This window comes from Hemitrygon akajei, chromosome 6, assembly GCF_048418815.1.
Source record: "Hemitrygon akajei chromosome 6, sHemAka1.3, whole genome shotgun sequence".
In the NCBI taxonomy this organism is placed as follows: domain Eukaryota; kingdom Metazoa; phylum Chordata; class Chondrichthyes; order Myliobatiformes; family Dasyatidae; genus Hemitrygon; species Hemitrygon akajei.
In genome coordinates this window covers 22,487,838-22,508,221 of record NC_133129.1, presented here as the reverse complement: position 1 = coordinate 22,508,221, position 20,384 = coordinate 22,487,838, and the positions used below count along the sequence as shown (strand labels likewise).

Genomic DNA, 20,384 nt, shown 5'->3' with positions numbered 1-20,384 from the left:
TAAGGTGCTTGGAAGTAGGTACAAGGGGATGTCAGGGGTAGGTTTTTCACACAGAGGGTGGTGAGTGCGTGGAATGGGCTGCAAACAAAGGTGGTAGAGGTGGATACAATAGTGTATTTTAAGAGCCTCTTAGATAGGTACTTTGTACATGGAGCTTAGAAAAGTAGAGGGTTATGCAGTAGGGTAATTCTAGGCAGTCTGTAGAGTAGAGTGGGCCGAAGGGCCTGTAATGTGCTGTAGATTTCTATGTTTCTTTCTCGTGCTGGTAACTAGTGCAGATCTGCAGGGGTCGGTGTTGGGACCGATTCTTTGGGGGAGCAGGCTTGATGGGCCAGGTGGCCTACTCCGCCTCCTCCTTCTAATGTTTTCGCGTTGTATATCAATGGTTTGGATGATGGGATGGATGGCTTTGTGGCAGGTAGTGTTGAGGAAGCAGGGAGTCGGCGGAAGGACTAGAACAGTTTGGGGGGAATGGGCAAAGAATTGAATTGAATTGTATTGATTTTATTACTTAGTGTAAATCCTTCATATACATGAGGAGTAAAAATCTTTACATTACATCTCTGTCTAAATGTGCAATGTGCAATTTATTGTAATTTATAATAAATAGTATGCACAACAGGATAGTTGGTATGCCATAGAAACATGGTTGTGTTGGCATGAATTAAGCAGTCTGCTGGCCTGGTGGAAAATAGGATGGGGGTGTGGGAACCTCATTCTCCACATTCTCTTTAGGAAGTGGAGGCTCTTCAGTGTCTTCTCGTTCAGGGACGTGATGAAGGGGGTAGGTGAGGTCATCCTGATGTGAACACCAGAGACTTGGGGCATTTAACTCTCTCTACGGAGAGTATTCGCAGAGGGGGATGGTTTGTCTGCACCCTCCTGAAGTCGACAACGGTTTCCTGTGTCTTCTCCACGTTCAGGCTTAGGTCGCTCTTCTCACACCGGCCCACCAGCCGCTCAGCTTCCTCTCTCTACTCCGTCTTGTCATTTCTGTTCTCACTGTTGCGCCATCCACAAACATGATGGTACGGTTTGAGCTGGATCCTGCGACACAGTCATGCATCCGCTGCGGGCTGAGCACGCATCCTCAGGGAGTGCCAGTGTTCAGTGCACTGCGATCAGAGACGTTGCTGCCCAGACTGACTGTTATGGAGTCCAGTGCCCACTTACAGAAGGAGGTGTCGCGATCCAGTGAGGACAGTTTCCCCACCGGTTTCTGGGGTATGATGGTGTTAAAGGCAGAAATTAAGTCTATAAGCAGCAGCCTGGCACATGAGACCCATTTTCTAGGTGGGACAGGACAGAGAGGCATTGATCATGTGGATGGCCAGAGGCTTTTTCCCAGGGCTGAAATGGCTAACATGAGGGGGCATAGTTACAAGGGGATGTCAGAGGTAAGCTTTTCACACATTGTAGTGAGTAATGCACTGCCAGTGACGGTGGTAGAGGCAGATGCAACAGGGTCTTTAGAGAGGCTCTTAGATAGGTACATGGAGCTTAGAAAAATAGAGGGCTATGAGGTAGGGAAATTCTAGGCAGTTTCTAGAGCAGGTTACATGGTCAGCACAACATTTTGGGCCAAAGGTCCTGTAATGTGCTGTAAATTTCTATGTTCTATGTTCTAGAGTGGAGGGCAGAGGCTATTGCACAGTCAGTGGATTGACAGAAACATAGAAAACCTACAGCACAATACAGGCCCTTCAGCCCACAAAGTTGTGCCGAACATGTCCCTACCTTAGAAATTACTAGGTTTACCTATAGCCCTCTATTTTTCTAAGCTCCATGTACCTATCCAAGAGTCACTTAAAAGACACTATCATATCTGCCTCCACCACCATTACTGGTAGCCCATTCCACGCACTCACCACTCTCTGAGTGAAAAACTTACCCCTGACATCTCCTCTGTACCTACACCCCAGCACCTTAAACCTGTGTCCTCTTGTGGCAACCATTTCAGCCCTGGGAAAAAGCCTCTGACTATCCACATGATCAATGCCTCTCATCATCTTGTACACCTCTATCAGGTCACCTCTCATCCTCTGTTGCTCCAAGGAGAAAAGGCCGAGTTCACTCAACCTATTCTCATAAGGCATGCTCCCCAATCCAGGCAACATCCTTGTAAATCTCCTCTGCACCCTTTCTATGGCTTCCACATCCTTCCTGTAGTGAGGCGACCAGAACTGAGCACAGTACTCCAAGTGGGGTCTGACCAGGGTCCTATAGAGCTGCAGCATTACCTCTCGGCTCCTAAATTCAATTCCACGATTGATGAAGGCCAATGCACCATATGCGTTTTTAACCACAGAGTCAACCTGCACAGCTGCTTTGAGCTTGGACTCGGACCCCAAGATCCCTCTGATCCTCCACACTGCCAAGAGTGATAAGTGAAATTTAAGGCCAAATATAATTTCTAAATATATCCATTAAGTTCTAAGTATTGAAACCTTATCTACATTGACATTGTAGCTATTAGTAGGTTTTCCTCCACACAATAATGAAACTATCCTTACCCTGTCCGCTTGGAGATAAATTTCTTTGAACTATGAATGAATCAACTTGAGGAATGAATGCTAAGTTTGTCAAAGATTAGTACGTGCAGTTTGTGTTTCTAAACCAAATGATCTGAGCATTGAAATCAATTATCAGCTTGTTCAATTTGCTGATGGCTCTACAGGGTTTGCAAGATAGTTACAGAAGATGACTAAAAGCAATGAGAAATCTTGGCAAATAGATTAAAAATTCAAATTGTGGTTATGCAAAGAATGGGATGGTGCAGGTAAATGAACTCTAGTTATTGACAAGCTAAGAAAAATGCAGCAGATCCTTTGTATCCATTGCATCTAGGCCTAATTTTATTATTCGTCTTAAATTGAAGAAGATTTATGAGCTTGTTGTCAGAACTGGAGAATAGTGACTGAAGCAAGAGTGTTTCCTTTGAAATGGAATACTTTGAGGGAGATTTAATTGGTTTGGAACCTCAGCATTCTTGTAACACAATCAGAAAAATGAGGTTTATTATCACTGATATATGTCGTGAAATGTGTGGTTTTGTGGCAGCAGTACATATATAATTTATAAAAATACTATAAATTACAATAATATATAAAAATACATAAATAATCTACAAACATTTGTAAAAGGACCACAAAATAGTGAGGTAGTGTTCATGGACCATTCAGACATCTGATGGCAGAGGGGAAAAAGCTGTCCTGAAATGGTGAGTGTGTGGCGTCAGGCTCCTGTACCTCCTCCCTGATGGTAATAATGAGAAAAGGGCATGTCTTAGGTGGTAAGTGTCCTCAATGATAAATCACTAGAACTACATGCAGGACTCTGGCTGTGGCAGAATTAATACTTATAGAAATCTAGCAATATTATCTGTAATTTTTTTCTATAGTTTAGTAACGTCTTATAGCACTCTGATCCCCTACACTTGTCAGCACCATATCTCTGCCTTGTCAGAACGCATTGCTTCAGGTTTTATTTGAGTATAAAAGTATAAACTTTAACTATGAAGTCAGTTATTTGCTATGCATGTACTCAATTTAGTAGAATGAAATCTTAGGAATGTAGAGGTAGCTAAAGAGCTAAAGAAATGTAGATTAGAACATTGCTCAGATCTGAGTTTCCTATTTGCTATGCATGTACCCAATTTGGTAGGAGACTGCAGTCTTAAGATGACAATGGTGTGTTAATGAGAGGTAGCTAAAGAACTAAAGAAATGTAGATTAGAACATTGCTCAGTTCTGAGTTTATTATTTGCTATGCACAATGTATGTGCAGCACGTGTAAAATGCAACTAGAGATTGCTTCAAAAGCTGCTGTGTCCGAGGATCGGTGGGCAATCAGCGACTAGCTCAATGACTGTCTCAGCTTTGATTTGCAAATTAAAGTTTAACCCTTCTTGAAGAATCTTCTGCGTCTCCTGGTCATTTGTAAGGCATGAAAAACCACAACATAATTGGCGACCGCAGCAGGACTGGAAAGAGACCCGCGGAAAGGAAACAGCAGATTGGGGACGCTTCCCAGTCCTCTAGGGACCCCCACAAGGCTAACAGAATTAAGGGTGCAGCCAAACAAAAGGAAAGTGCTTTTTGTGACAATTTGGACTAAGAATTCTGTTGGTTTTGGGGAGGTCTTGGAGTCTCAGGAGTGTGGAACCACTGCCGAAGGGTCTCTCCGGTCCAAAGAATCTGGCAGAATTGGGGGTTAACAGAGGAGGCTCAGAGGATTGCTCAAGAACACTGCAGTGAGGGTAAGTACAAATAAGTTAATACGTTAAGAAAAAGTCCACGTGGTGTTGGTAAATCCCTGTGAGTACCGCTTCGTATGAAACGAAGGGCTGAACGGGCAGGGAAAGTAGAATAGAATTAGAGTAGAAAGTCCTCGTGGATACTGCCTTAAGAGGTAAGGGTCTGCACGGGCAAGGTGTTAGAATAGAATTAGAGTAAGTTATAGGAAGAAAAAGTCCACATGGTGTTATAGGAAGAAAAAGTCCACGTGGTGTTAGACTAGGACTAGGTGTAGAATTAGAGTAAATAATATTATCCAGTAAACAAACTGTGAATCCCTGAAATACCTTAACAAGAGAGAATAACATGACAGGTAAAGTAACAGCAGGAGAGATTCTGAGCAAAAAATTCCCATTAGTTCAAAATGAGATCACAAAAACTTCAGAAAAATGGGAAAAAAGAACCAAAAACCTGGTCACAAAGTGGCCAAAAGAAGGAACATTTGATGTAAGTTTGTGCGAAGAAATGGAGGGACTAATTAAAAATTACAAATCAAAAGATAAATCTAAGAAAAGAGAGCAAAAAAGAGAACGAGAATTGGAAGTGCTAAAACTCTTCAGAACAGAGGGAGAAAGGCTGAGGAGGACAGGTAGAATATTGATTACAAGCGAGGAAAACACTAAGGTGCTGGAGAAACAGCCTGTTAGAGAGAGAGAAGGGTACGGTGAGAAGCTGGCTTCGGCTCCGTACCCGGATGCGAAAGAAACAGAAAACCCCCCTCCCTATAATGAGGAAGGAACCCCTAAGCAGTGCCCCCTGCTGACGGGAACAGTAAACATGCAGGGAGAAGTCCAAGTTTGGGATAATGAGGAGGAAAAAAAAATACAAGACGGAAAAAGCAGCGATATGGAAGAAGATACAGGCAGAAAGGATAAAGATAGAACAAGTACAGAGAGAAATGGAAGAAGGGATTGAACAGATGAAATACTTGAGAGAGGAAAAGGAATATGAGGAGTATCGATTATACCATAGAAATAAACAGACTAGAAAAGAGTGGCTCATTGGAGGAGCAAGAGTTAAGTGGAGAGAGAGAGAGAGAGGATGTGAGAATTTGTGGGGAAGAGGTAGGAGGCAGAAGCCTAGAAGGAAAGAAGGAGGCAGTAGGGGAGCGACTTGTGGAAGTAGAGAGAGAGCCAGATAAGTTACTGAAAGGGGATTGCCAGGAGAGATGCGAAAAATATTCTAGGGGCCAACCAAGTATTGAATCAAGACAGAAAGGAAGGACTCCACAGGGAGACCGAGGGAAGAGCAGAACCCCGGAGACATTTGTGTGGGAGGCAGTAAAGACATATACCCTGAGACAGATGGGGAGTCAGGTGAGGAGGAGAGCCAGGGCAGGTGGGAAGAAGGAGGAAGAATGATGCCGTTGTTAGTAAAAGGATCAGGACAAGTGCAGTATATCCCTTGGGGATCCCAGGACCTAGAAGGGCTGAAAAACACTCTGCCCAATTTACATGAAGGAGCAGGGAAATGAATTAGAGCCTTTGAAGAAGAAACAGCGGGACGATTATTGGCTATGGGAGATTTGAAGGCACTGTTGATAAGGTTGATGGGAACCTCCAAATTTAACGAACTAATGGAAATGGCTGGCATAGTAAACTCGAACGACCCAAGAACTGATAGAGATGGGTTTGACAGAGTGAGGCAGAGGGTATGGCAGGCCCTCAGAAAGCTTTATCCACCCAAAGTGGACCCCAAAACCTTAAAAGGGGATCCACTGGGAGACACTGAAAACCCAGCAGCCTATGTAGAAAACCAGTTGAAAAGGTGGAGACTGGAGACTGAGCAAGAGGTGGAGAATAGCTTATTTATGACCTCACTGTTCCGACATAGCATTTTGGATGTAATGCCACCACAAGTAAAATCCAAACTGGAGGAGGTGGTTGGGCTAACGTCAAAGACCCCACAAGAATTTAGAGACCACATAGTCCATGCGGTTGAGAAATACCGGAAAGACAAACAAAGGTTGGCTGAGCAGCAGGAAGAGGTGCAAAGAAAGTTAATACAAATGCAGCTCGAAGAACTCAAAAAGAAGGAAAAAGAGAAAAACAAAAAGATGCTGCCAACAACCACCGGTTCGAGTACAGCCATCGAGCTGGACAAAGCACTGCTATATGGAGGGACTGATCATACTGTAAGACAAGGGCTGGAAAACCCCATGCCAATAATTGACTTTGAGGGAGCATTCCCACAAATGCCCTATCAGGAACAGACTAAATTCAAACAGCCCAGACAGGACTGGAAGTTCCAAGGAGGGGGACAGAGGAGCTATGGGCAAAGGGGAGGCAGATGAGGAACCCATAGTTCAGGTTATGTTAGAAGGGCAACTGACACCAATGATGATAGATACTGGAGCCACGTACACTTGCGTACAGCCACAATATGCCCTTCACCTTCCCATGTCAGGAAAGTTTATTAAGACGGTAGGGTTCTCGGGGAAAACACAGTTGACACAGTGCACGGCTCCAGTGCGGTTGAGAATGGGAAATAAAGAAATTGTTTTGCCGGTGCTAGTATTTAAAGGAACTCCGATTAATTTGTTAGGCAGAGATGCCTTGTTGAAACTGGAATTAAAATTAGAATGCACCAGAAATGGGCTGAGTGTGGAAAGAGCAGGGGTCAATTGATAGTGCGAGAAGACAAGAAGGCTAATGTCTTTTGGATAGGAGACATCACAGACCAGATTCAGGAAACCTGGGAAAAATGGAAAAAGGGCGTACAGGCTATATTACCCAGGGCGGTAATGCCCAAATCTGAGCTACATTGTACAGTGATTTTTGACGAGACTCAGAACAGGGAGTTAGAGGAGAGATGGCACCTGGAGGCATGTACCCAGCAGCACCTGGAAGGGGAGGCTGTGATAATTGGAAAGCAAGGGGCAGCTTTACAAGTTAAGTGGAACACCTTTTTAGAAAAATGGTACAGGATACCGGAGGCTGCGCCCCACGTAACGTTGTTGGTAAATAAGGGATATCAGTCTAAAGACTTAGGACCCTTAGTTAAGAGTGCTGAAACCGTAACAGTGTGGAGGAAAATCACGCCAGAGGTGTGGATATCAGAAGACAACAATTGTATTAAAATAATGATAAGTGTAGATATGGTAGGGACAGTGAGAGAGGTCAAAATAACTCCCCAACCACACATGCCCGTGCTGGGAAAGGAAAGAGGCCAGCAGAAAGATAAAAGGTTAGATGAGTTGCCATCTATTCTGTGGTCACAGCATGACACAGACGTAGGGTAAATAAAAACAGCTAGTCCGGTGGAAATAAGGCTGAAAAGGGGAGCAATTCCACCCAGGAGACCACAATACCCTCTAAGACCAGAAGCGGAAGAGGGAATAGCGTCGATAGTGCAGGAGTTGCTTGAAATAGGAGTGCTTAAAAGAACAAACAGTCCATGCAATACCCCGTTGTTGCCGGTCTTAAAAGCAGATAAACCTAAGTGGAGATTGGTGCATGATTTGCGAGCAGTAAACGATGTGGTAGAGGACTGGCCAGCGGTAGTCCCCAACCCACACATGCTTTTGACTAATGTTCCACCAGAAGCGAGTTACTTTTCAGTGATTGATTTGTGTTCGGCTTTCTTCAGCATTCCTCTGGCCGACCAGTGTCAGTATCTGTTTGCATTTACTTACAGAGGTGCTCAGTATACCTATACCAGCATGCCGCAAGGTTTTAAACATTCACCACATGTTTTTAATCAGGTGTTGAAGGCAGACCTAGAGGGCATACCATTGGAAAGTACATTGTCACAGTATGTGGATGACCTGTTGATTTGCTCCCACAGCGAGGAACAGTGTGAGCAGGACACTATAACTCTGTTAGAGAAGCTGGCGCACGGAGGACATAAAGTATCCAAAAAGAAACTGCAATTTTGCACGCAGCAAGTGGAATACTTAGGCAGGGTAATGTCCAAGGGAGTGAAGGCGATAGCACCAGATCAGATTGAGGCAATAGCTAAGGCCCCAAAACCCCAGACTGTAGGGCAGATGATGACATTTTTGGGAATGGCAGGGTACAGCTCAGATTGGATAGGAGAATATGCTGAGATTGTGGCACCTTTGAGAAAGATAATGAAAGAAGCAGGACATACAAATTTGAAGAACGGCTTACAGTGGAATGAAGAGGCGGAGATAGCTTTATACAGAGATGCACTACCAGTAATATAGCTGATTTTGTCCCTTTAGACTATGAAGGAGAACCCCATGATTGTGTAGGGAAGACGATGGCATTTGCCAAATTGAGAGCAGATTTACGGTCAGAACCACTAGAGGATATAGATAAAAAGGTTCTGTTCGTAGATGGCTCTTGTTATAGGGATTATGATGGAAATCACGCAGGATTCTCAGTGGTGCAGCAGGATCAGTCGAGCTATAAGATTATTAGGATGGAGTCCTGTCCCCAACCGTGTTCCGCCCAACTAGCAGAACTCAAAGCCCTGACAGCTGCGTGTGAAATGATGAAAGGTGAGAAAGTAGACATCTATACTGATTCAGCATATGCTCACGGAGTATGCCATTTGTTCGGGGCAGTGTGGAAGCAGAGAGGTTTTAAAAAAAGTAGCGGTCCCATAAAAAAGAGATCCCATACAACATTGTCAGCAAATTCTAGACTTAATAAAAGCCATAATTAAACCTAAAGCATTGGCTATAGTAAAATGCCAGGCACATAAAAAGGGAAACAATGTAATAACAAAGGGAAATCAAGCTGCAGACGAGGCAGCTAGAAAAGCGTCTGGATGTACGTCAGCTGTCATTGCCCCCCAGGTAAGCCTAACTCCAGAACCTGACGTGGAGGACCTAATTGAAATACAAGGTAAGGCAACTTTGGCAGAACAGACAATGTGGAGAAAAAGGGGGGCCAAGCAGAACCCGGAAGGCTTGTGGAGCACGGAAGACGGTTTGTTGGTAGCGCCCACCCCTCTACTGACGATTCTGATTTCAGAAGCGCATGGGATGGACCATTGTGCAAGGGGGGAAGTGGTAAGGAAAATAAAGAAGGATGGTTTTTGGTCACCTTATTTACAGGCTTCAGTGGACTTTGTTTTGTCACAGTGCGAGGTATGCGCACAAAATAACGTTTGGAAGGGAATTACAACCCCAATAGGTCACATTCCTGTACCTGAAGGACCATTTAAACATTTAGTGATCGATTACGTAGACATGATAAAGACAGTGGTAAAATTCCTGACAAATGAAGTGATCCCAAGGTTTGGAATACCTACAGAAATTAGCTCAGACAACGGTTCAGCTTTTATCCAGAAAGTGGTCAAACTGGTACTACAGGCGCTGAGGATAAAGCAAAGATTTGGATGTGTATACCACCCTCAGTCGCAGGACATGGTAGAGAGAATTAATGGAACCCTGAAAGCCAAACTAAACAAAATTTGTGCAGACACTAAACTTAATCGGGTCGATGCTTTACCGTTAGCATTGATGAGTTACCGCATGCAAACTAATCGAATAACATGCCTGACACCGCATGAGATGCTCACTGGGAAGCTATCATACCTGTGATAGGGGTAAGCAAAAATGTTGAATGGATAAACTATATATACTACAATCAACAGAGGTTCATCAACTACACCGATGATGCACTGGAGGCCTTAGGGCAACAGCTAGATGCAACTAGCAGGGTGGCGTGGCAAAACAGACAGGTACTGGATTGGCTTTTGGCAGAGAAAGGGGGTGTGTGTGTAATGTTTGGAGAACAATGCTGCACTTTCATACTGAACAATACTAGCCCAGAAGGGTCTTTCACCAGAGCAATGAATAAGTTAAAGAATCTGCGGACGGAGGTCAAACAGAATGCAGGGATTCGGACATCAGTTCTTTGATTGGTTAGAAAGTAGACTCGGAGGATGGGGAGCATGGCTGACTAAAATAGCAATAACTCAGTATTATATTGTTCTGCTGTGCTGTTTTCTTCCTTGTCTCAAATCTCTTGTAGTGCGTGCTGCAACCAAACAATTTCCGATGCTCGTGGCAATTACTGAAGCAAGCTTAGTGGAGAAAGAAACACCAAAAATGCATCGTTACAGCCTACAACACCTGCAGGATGAACAGGAGCAAAACGACAGTGTGGGAGTAGATTGTAAGGGCTTCTGAGTCTTTTTCCCTGTCTCAGATACATAGGGACAGGTTTTTGGCTCAGCGGCCCAGGGTAACAGGGAGAGAATACTTTGAGGTCTTGGCACAGAAAATTATAGTTTAACCCGAGATTTGGGAATAAGTGCTTGAGTTTATTGGGGCTTTTGTGCGCAGACTCTTCGTCTTCTTTCTCTGTGTGAGACCCTCTGGGTCTCAAAGGGGGGATATATTGGAGTATAAAAGTATAAACTTTAACTATGAAGTCAGTTATTTGCTATGCATGTACTCAATTTAGTAGAATGAAATCTTAGGAATGTAGAGGTAGCTAAAGAGCTAAAGAAATGTAGATTAAAACATTGCTCAGTTCTGAGTTTCCTATTTGCTATGCATGTACCCAATTTGGTAGGAGACTGCAGTCTTAAGATGACAATGGTGTGTTAATGAGAGGTAGCTAAAGAACTAAAGAAATGTAGATTAGAACATTGCTCAGTTCTGAGTTTATTATTTGCTATGCACAATGTACGTGCAGCACGTGTAAAATGCAACTAGAGATTTGCTATAAAAGCTGCTATGTCCGAGGATCGGTGGGCAATCAGCGACTAGCTCAATGACTGTCTCAGCTTTGATTTGCAAATTAAAGTTTAACCCTTCTTGAAGAATCTTCTGCGTCTCCTGGTCATTTGTAAGGCACGAAAAACCATGACAGTTTCTCCGTTGTGAAATCCTCGCCATGTTTCTACCCACTGTCATCTTCTGAAGTCCGCGCCTCTCCTGCTCACTGTGAGGCACGTGGTCACATCATCTGCACCGACGTTCCCCGGCTTGAATTACTGATAGAAGCAGCAGAAACGTAAGGGACCTAACACTGAGCAGAGCAGCTCCCCACTGTACGAACACACAAAAAAAATGCAACTGCTGGAAGTTTGAAATCAGGACAGAAGCCGTAGGTTTTCTATGTTCTAAGCTGCCACAAAATCCAGCAGGTCAGGCAGCATCAGTGGAGAAAGCACTGATAGTAGGCATGGAAAAAGATGAGCTCGTGCAAAAAGAATTTAGGGAGTTCGTTCGGAAGTTAAATACAGACCTCTTTGGTTGTTCCTTGTGCCAGATACAAGCAAGGCAAGAAATAGAAGCATGGTAGTGTAGCAAATACAAACACCATTATGGCAATCATATATAGGCCTCCAAATAGTAGCCAAGATGTGCGGTTGAAATTGCAAAGGGAGCTGGAAAAGGCATGTAATAAGGGTAATGTCGCAATTGTAATGGGGGACTTCAATATAACCATATAACAATCACAGCACGGAAACAGGCCATTCCGGCCCTCCTAGTCCGTGCCGAACTCTTAATCTCACCTAGTCCCACCTACCCGCACTCAGCCCATAACCCTCCACTCCTTTCCTATCCATATACCTATCCAATTTTACCTTAAATGACACAACTGAACTGGCCTCTACTACTTCTACAGGAAGCTCATTCCACACAGCTATCACTCTCTGAGTAAAGAAATACCCCCTCGTGTTTCCCTTAAACTTTTGCCCCCTAACTCTCAAATCATGTCCTCTCGTTTGAATCTCCCGTACTCTCAATGGAAACAGCCTATTCACGTCAACTCTATCTATCCCTCTCAACATTTTAAATACCTCGATCAAATCCCCCCTCAACCTTCTACGCTCCAATGAATAGAGACCTAACTTGTTCAACCTTTCTCTGTAACTTAAGTGCTGAAACCCAGGTAACATCCTAGTAAATCGTCTCTGCACTCTCTCTAATTTATTGATATCTTTCCTATAATTCGGTGACCAGAACTGTACACAATATTCCAAATTTGGCCTTACCAATGCCTTGTACAATTTTAACATTACATCCCAACTTCTGTACTCAATGCTCTGATTTATAAAGGCCAGCGTTCCAAAAGCCTTCTTCACCACCCTATCTACATGAGACTCCACCTTCAGGGAACTATGCACTGTTATTCCTAGATCTCTCTGTTCCACTGCATTCCTCAATGCCCTACCATTTACCCTGTATGTTCTATTTGGATTATTCCTGCCAAAATGTAGAACCTCACACTTCTCAGCATTAAACTCCATCTGCCAACGTTTAGCCCATTCTTCTAACCGGCATAAATCTCCCTGCAAGCTTTGAAAACCCACCTCATTATCCACAACACCTCCTACCTTAGTATCATCAGCATACTTACTAATCCAATTTACCACCCCATCATCCAGATCATTTATGTATATTACAAACAACATTGGGCCCAAAACAGATCCCTGAGGCACCCCGCTAGTCACCGGCCTCCATCCCGATAAACAATTATCCACCACTACTCTCTGGCATCTCCCATCTAGCCACTGTTGAATCCATTTTATTACTCCAGCATTAATACCTAACGACTGAACCTTCTTAACTAACCTTCCATGTGGAACTTTGTCAAAGGCCTTGCTGAAGTCCATATAGACTACATCCACTGCCTTACCCTCGTCAACATTCCTCGTAACTACTTCAAAAAATTCAATAAGGTTTGTCAAACATGACCTTCCACGCACAAATCCATGCTGGCTACTCCTAATCAGATCCTGTCTATCCAGATAATTATAAATACTATCTCTAAGAATACTTTCCATTAATTTACCCACCACTGATGTCAAACTGACAGGTCTATAATTGCCAGGCTTACTTCTAGAACCCTTTTTAAACAATGGAACCACATGAGCAATACGCCAATATGCAAGGGGATTGGGAAAATCAGGTTGGTGTGGGATCACGAGGGAATTTGTTGAGTGCCTGTGAGATGGCTTTTTAGAGCAGCTTGTGTTTGAGCCTACTCATGGAAAGGCCATCTTAGACTGGGTGTTGTGTAATAACCCAGATTTTATTAGGGTGCTTAACGTGAAGGAACCCTTAAGGCTGATTGATACCTGTGCGTCACATCTTCGCCGTAGGTACCGCGTACTCTACACCATAGGATGATGTGCACCTCCCCAAAAAAGTAACTCATGCATCGCGGCGACACAGACCGCAACAACTGTGATTGTTCCGCTTGGTAGCATCGCATTTCCGGTTGCTTCTTCTCCACCGTGTCTGTACACCGATGCGAAGTAGATGAACCAAATTGTCAAATCTACCTGCCAACATGCGAAAATGTTTGAAATGCATCTCCTTGTCCATGTCTCTCACAAAGAAACTCAACACAGTGGCATAGAAACCCCACCGCCAACGAGTGTTTTGGCGCACACCAACACATGCTCACTACGGCGTAGAGCCTATGCAGAAGTGAAAATCAGGGTTATGGCGTAGGCTATGGCATAGCCCATACACACAAGTATATATCAGCCTTTAGGAGGCAGTGATCATAATATGACTGAATTCATACTGCAATTTGAGAGGGCGAAGCATAACCCACATGTATCAGTATCACAATGGAATAAAGGGAATTCCAGAGGCATGAGAGAGGAGCTTGTCCAGGTGGATTGGAGGAGGATACTGGCGGGGATGACAGCAGAGCTGAGATGGCTGAAGTGTCTGGGAATAGTTCACAATGTGCAGGATAGATATGTTCCACAGAAGAACAAGTTCTCAACTAGCAGGATAGGCAACTGTGGCTGACAAGGGAAGTTAAAGACTGCATAAAAGCCAAGGAAAGAGCATATAAGGTAGCAAAAGTGAGTTGGAAGTTGGATGATTGGGAAGCTTTTGAAATCCAACAAAAGGCAACTAAAAAGTTATACGGGAAAAGATGAAATATGAGGGCAAACTAGCCAATAATATAAATCAGGAAACAAAGTTTTTTCAGTTACAGGAAGAGTAAAAGGAGGTTTGAGTAGCTATTGGACCATCAGAAAAAGATGCTGGTGAGGTAGTAATGGGGAACAAAGATATGGCAGATGAACTTAATGGGTACTTTGCATCGTTTCTTACTGTGGAACACACTAGCAGTGTGCCAGAGAGTAGGAGGAAGTGTCATTGCTATTACAAAGGAAAAAGTGCTGACCAAACTCAATAGGTCTTAAGGTGGATAAGTCACCTAGACCAGATGGACTACAGTCCTGAGAGAGGTTGCTGAAGAGATAACCGATGCATTGCTCATGAGCTTTCAAGAATCACTTGACTCTGGTATGGTCTCAGAAGACTAGAAGATTGCAAATGTCTCTCCACTCTTTAAGAAGGGAGGAAGGCCAGCTAGCCTAACCTCAGTGGTTGGGAAAGTGTTGGAGTCCATTATTAAGGATGAGGTTTTGGAGTACTTGGAGACTAATGATAAAATAACTCAAAAGTTAGTGTTCTTCGAGGAAGTAACAAGCAGGGTGGACAAAGGAGAGGCAGTGGATGACATTTACTTGGATTTTCAGAAGGTATTTGATAAGGTGCCACCCATGACGCTGCTTGACAAGATAAAATCCTATGGCATTACAAGAAAGTTACAGGCATGGATAGAGAAATGGTTGACAGGCAGGAGGTAGTGAGTGGGAATAAAGTGACCCTTTTCTGCCAGTGACTTGTGGTGTTCCTCAGGGATCAGTATTGGGACCACTGCTTTTCACATTGTTTGTCAATGATTTGGACAATGGAATTGATGTCTTTGTGGCAAAGTTTGCAAATGATACGAAGATAGGTGGAGGGGTAGGTAGTGCTGAGGAAGCAATGCGATTGCAGCAGGAATTAGACAAATTGGAAGAATGGGCAAAAAGTGGCAGATGGAGTACAGAGCTGGGAAATGTAGGATAATGCATTTTAGTAAAAGGAACAATAGTGTGGGCTATTATCTAAATGGGGAGAAGGTTCAAGCATCAGAGGGACCTAGCAGCCCTCTGGCAAGACTTCCAGAAAGTTAATTTACAGGTTGAGTCTGCGGTAAAGAAGGCAAATGCAATGTTGGCATTTATTTCAAGGGGAGTAGAGTATAAAAACAAGGAGATAATGCTGAGGCTTTATTAGACACGAGTCAGGCCACACGTGGAGTACTGTCAACAGTTCTGGGCTGCATATCTCAAAAAGGATGTGTTGTCATTGGAGAGAGTCCAGAGGAGGTTCACGAGAATGATTTCAGGAATGAAAGGGTTAACATATGCGGAGCATTTGGCAGCTTGGGGCCTGTACTCACTGGAATTTGGAAAAATGCAGGGGGATCTCATTGAAACCTATCAGATGTTGAAAAGACTAGATAGAGTGGATGTGAAGAGGATGTTTCCTATGGTGGGGATATCCAGAACCAGAAGACACAGCCTCAGAATTGAGGGGCGACCTTTTAGAATGGAGGTAAGAAGTAATATTTTTAGCCAGTGAGTGGTGAATCTGTGAAATGCTCTGCCACAGATTGTGGTGGAGGCCAGGTCCATGGGTATATTTAAGGTGGAAGTTGGTAGTTTCCTGATCAGTCAGGGCATCAAAGGATATGGCGAGAAGGCAAATGTATGGGGTTGACTGGGATTTGGGATCAGCCATGATGGAATGGTAGAGCAGACTTGATGGGCTGAATGGCCTAATTCTGCTCCATTGTCTTATGGTAGCGGTTAGAGTACAGCACCAGAGACCCGGGTTCAATTCCGGCCACCGTCTGTAAGGAGTTTGTTCTCCCAGTGACTGCACAGGCTTCCTTCAGGTGCTCCGGTTTCCTTACACATTCCAAAATCATACTGGTCAGTAGGTTAATTGCTCACATGGGTGTAAGTGGGCATGATCATGATAAATATGTGTATAAGGAGCTGGTGAAAGAAGGAATGTTTCTTCTAGGGCTGCTAGGACCAGTCTGGGTTCCAACTCAGCTGAAGGACACCAAATTCCTTGCAGAGTGATTCATTCATGCTACTTGGGAGTGTTTAAACTAGAGTAGTGGGGGGGGGGGGCAGGGTAATAGGGCAGGAAGTGGAAGTAATAGGGGAAAGTAGAGGTTAACTTTAAAGGAAGGACAGGCACAGCATTGTCACGGGGGACTTCAACTTCCCTAATGTTCAGTTCTCTCAACTTCACTTGCCCCATCATCGAAATGTTCCACAGCCTGTGGACATTTTCAAAGGCTCTAGCTCATGTTCTTGATATTTATTGATTATTATTATTTATTTCTTTTTGTATTTGCACAGTTTGTTGTCTTTTGCACACTGGTTGAACACCCAAGTCGGTGTTTCTTTGATTCATTGATTCTTTTATTGTAATAGATGGTGAGGCTTTCATCAGTAATGGGTACAATTTCAGTAAGTCTCTTCGGGAAAGGATCTACTCGCATTTGGAAAAGTATAGACGTTAGAGATAGTACACATGTCTTTATGCAGAAGAGGTGATGAAGACAATTGATGAAGGTAGCAGAAGTAACACTGGTGGATTTGCAGTAGAGTTGGTAGCTTTAAATTCCTTGGCATTGACCTGACCTGGGCTCAGAACATTGATCAAATCACAAGGAACGTGTTCCAGAGTCTCTACTTTCTTAAAAGTTCACCAAACATTCAGACTTCTACAGATGATCCATGTGGACTTTGTTGTCGCAGGACCTATTTCCATGCTATAATTCTCAATGAATCTCAAAAGGTAAATTCTTGTTAAGACACAGACGTGGTTTGGAAGCTGGAGGAGGAAAAAAATAAACAAGGAAAGAGCAAAAGGGATTCAAATCCTAAGCTAACACAGTTGGTATTTGAATACTATTTGATTGATTAAATAAGAAGACAAAATTATGACAAATGAATTATAACATAGTCATAGAGCACTATAGCACCAAAAGAAGCCCTTCAGCCCATCCAGTCTCTGCCAGCCTGATCTTAGTCATTGTCATAGTGTCTTAATGGACTACAGCACAGAAACAGACCTTTAGTCAGTGCTGAACTCTTATTCTACCTAGTTCCATCAACCCGTACCAGGACCATAGCCCTCCATACCTCTCTCATCCATATGCCTATCCAAACATATCAATGTAGTAATTGAACTTGAATCCACTACTTCCATTGACAGCTTGTTCCAGTTATGTGTAAATGTTAAGCCATTCACAGTATTGGAAGAATAAAAAATTTATAATATTGTAGAAATGAAGAGAGATTACAGAATGCAGCTCTCCAGGGGAATCTGGATGACCTTCCACTAAACACAAAGTTGGCAAGCATTAAAGCAAGTAGTTCAGAAGCCAAAAAGAACATTGGCCTTCAGAGCAAAGCAGATCAATTTTCAAAGTGGGGAAGACTTGCTATAATTGCAGAGTACACTGGTAGGATCAGACTTGGGATACTGTGTACAGATTTGGACTTTATAAAGAAAGGATATACTTTTATTGGAGGTAGTTCAGAGAAGATTTACTGAGTTCTTTTCTGAAATAGAGGAAATTTTGAGCATTTGGACTTAGACCAACCGGAATATTGAAGAATGAGGAGATCTTGTTGAAATCTGTAAAACGACGTGGATGTGTAATGAAAGGATGTCTGTAGTCAGATGGCATGCCAGCAGACCAGTGAAGACGGGGCCTGGGCATCTCCAAATCAACGAGTCATGGGTAGGTTCTGGGCTCTGAGTTTTGTGCAGGCAGAGGGCTCAAGGGCCCAGTGACCCCCAGGTACATGAGTCAGTGAGACCAGAGTTCAGGCCTAGTACTTGAGGTCCCGATCATCGGAGAGTTTGGAATTCAGGGTCTTCATTATTGGTGAGTCTTATGATTGATACTGAAGACTGAAGCCCCTACGTTGATCGAAAGTCCGGGTCTGCAGGTTCCCTGAGGAGATCGAAGGCCTGATGTCTGCGAATCTGCAGCAATAAGGTACAAGGCCATGATTGTGAGGTCAACAGTTCATCTTATCATGCAAGGAGATCTTTCAATAATCTTATAATTTCCTGTACTCCAACATTATTAATTGAGATACAGTCTACTACAGTGATGTCACGTGCAAATTTGGAGATGGAGTTAGAGTGGAATATGGCCAGCCTGTTATGAGTGTATAAGGACTAAAGTGGAGGCTAAGGACACAGTCTTGATGGGGTACCAGTGTTGAGGATAATCACAACAGAGGTGTCGTTACCTATCACATCTTCCAAAATATTTTTGTTATTTCAGAACCCATGAATGAAGTTCAGAAATAAGAGTAAAACTTGTATAGATCCATTGGAGTGTGAAAGACTACGAAAAGTTGAAGGTTAAATATCAAAGTTCAAAGAGTACCTTTATTATCAAAGTACATATATGTCACCATATACAACCCTGAGATTCATTTTCTTGTGTGTAAGCTCAATAAATACAAGAAACAAAATGGAATTAATGGAAACCACACACCCCCAACAGGACGAACAAACAAGCAAAGTGCAAAAGACAACAAACTGCAAATACAAAAAGGAAAAAGGAGTAATAATAATGATAATAATAATAATAATAATAATAATAATAATAATAATAATAATAATAATAATAATAGTACTTTAATGTTTAAGAAGATCTGCCAAACAGAGCTCAACAGTAAAAATATACCAAAGGCAATAAACACTTTTACTATACCCATATTAATGCATTCTTTTAGCATAATAACTTGGTCTGCTATGGAACGGAATATTTTGCAAAGAAAAATAAGAACTGAAATGACAGATTTTAGAAAACACAATGTACACTTGAATGCACTTAAATCAACACTACCTCAGATAGAAGGAGGAAGAGGAATAACAGACATAAAACACTCACACAAGTCAGATAAAACATCTAAGGATATACTTTCATCATTTGATCGCTGGTGGGATCACTCTGCTACAGAGAGTGGAAAATGCCTTTTGATCACTGGTGGGATCACTCTGCTATGGAGAGTGGAAAATGCCTTTCGACTGCTGGTGGGATCACTCTGCTACGGAGAGTGGAAAATGCCTTTTGATTGCTGGTAGGATCACTCTGCTACAGAGAGTGGAAAATGCCTTTTGATCACTGGTGGGATCACTCTGCTACGGAGAGTGGAAAATGCCTTTTGATCACTGGTGGGATCACTCTGCTACGGAGAGTGGAAAATGCCTTTTGATTGCTGGTGGGTTCACTCTGCTACGGAGAGTGGAAAATGCCTTTTGATCACTGGTGGGGTCACTCTGCCTCGGAGAGTGGAAAATGCCTTTTGATCACTGGTGGGATCACTCTGCTACGGAGAGTGGAAAATGCCTTTTGATTGCTGGTAGGATCACTCTGCTACAGAGAGTGGAAAATGCCTTTTGATTACTGGTGGGATCACTCTGCTACGGAGAGTGGAAAATGCCTTTTGATTGCTGGTAGGATCACTCTGCTACAGAGAGTGGAAAATGCCTTTTGATCACTGGTGGGATCACTCTGCTACGGAGAGTGGAAAATGCCTTTTGATTGCTGGTGGGTTCACTCTGCTACGGAGAGTGGAAAATGCCTTTTGATTGCTGGTGGGATCACTCTGCTACGGAGAGTGGAAAATGCCTTTTGATCGCTGGTGGGATCACTCTGCTATGGAGAGGGAAAAGCCTGTCACTATGTCCTGAGAATGTTATCCAGGTTTTCTGCATTTTGGATATGGACTAGAACTATAGACTTTTGTTTCAGTGTTATAGTTTTTTACATTCTGTGTTACGCACCCAATTTTCCTCGTTTTTTTGTGTGCAGGGGAGGGGGATTTCGTAGTCAATGTGCCTGTTCTATTTTTGTTTATTTTTGTGCGGGAGGAGGGATTTGGGAGTTGATGATCATATTGCTGTTCTTTTCTTTCTTGGTTTCGTGGCTATCTGGAGAAGATGAATTTCAAAGTTATATACTTGACAATAAAACTAACCTTTGAACCTTTTGAGTGTAGTTATCCCCTCTGGTTCAGAAGTCTGATGTTTGAGGGGTAATAACTATTCCTGAACCTGGTGGTGTGAGTCCTGAAGCTCCTGTACCTTCTTCCTGATGGCAGCAGTGAGAAGAGAGCATGTCTTGACTTGTGGGGGCCCTTGATGATGGATGCTGCTTTCCTGTGACAGCGCTCTGTGTTGATAGTGGGGAGGGCTTTACTTGTGATGGACTGGGCTTCATCCACTACTTTTTGTAGGACATT

At 43.2% G+C, this 20,384-nt stretch overlaps 1 long non-coding RNA gene across 1 annotated transcript in view; it reads left to right on the top strand.

Annotated features, from left to right (window-relative positions):
• LOC140728908 (uncharacterized) overlaps positions 1–11,042 on the top strand; it is a 29,635-nt gene extending 18,593 nt beyond the window's left edge. Inside the window, exon 3 of the long non-coding RNA XR_012099206.1 lies at positions 10,244–11,042. This is a non-coding gene — a long non-coding RNA (uncharacterized lncRNA). The remainder of the gene's footprint in view (positions 1–10,243) is intronic.
• The last annotated feature ends 9,342 nt before the right edge of the window (positions 11,043–20,384 follow it).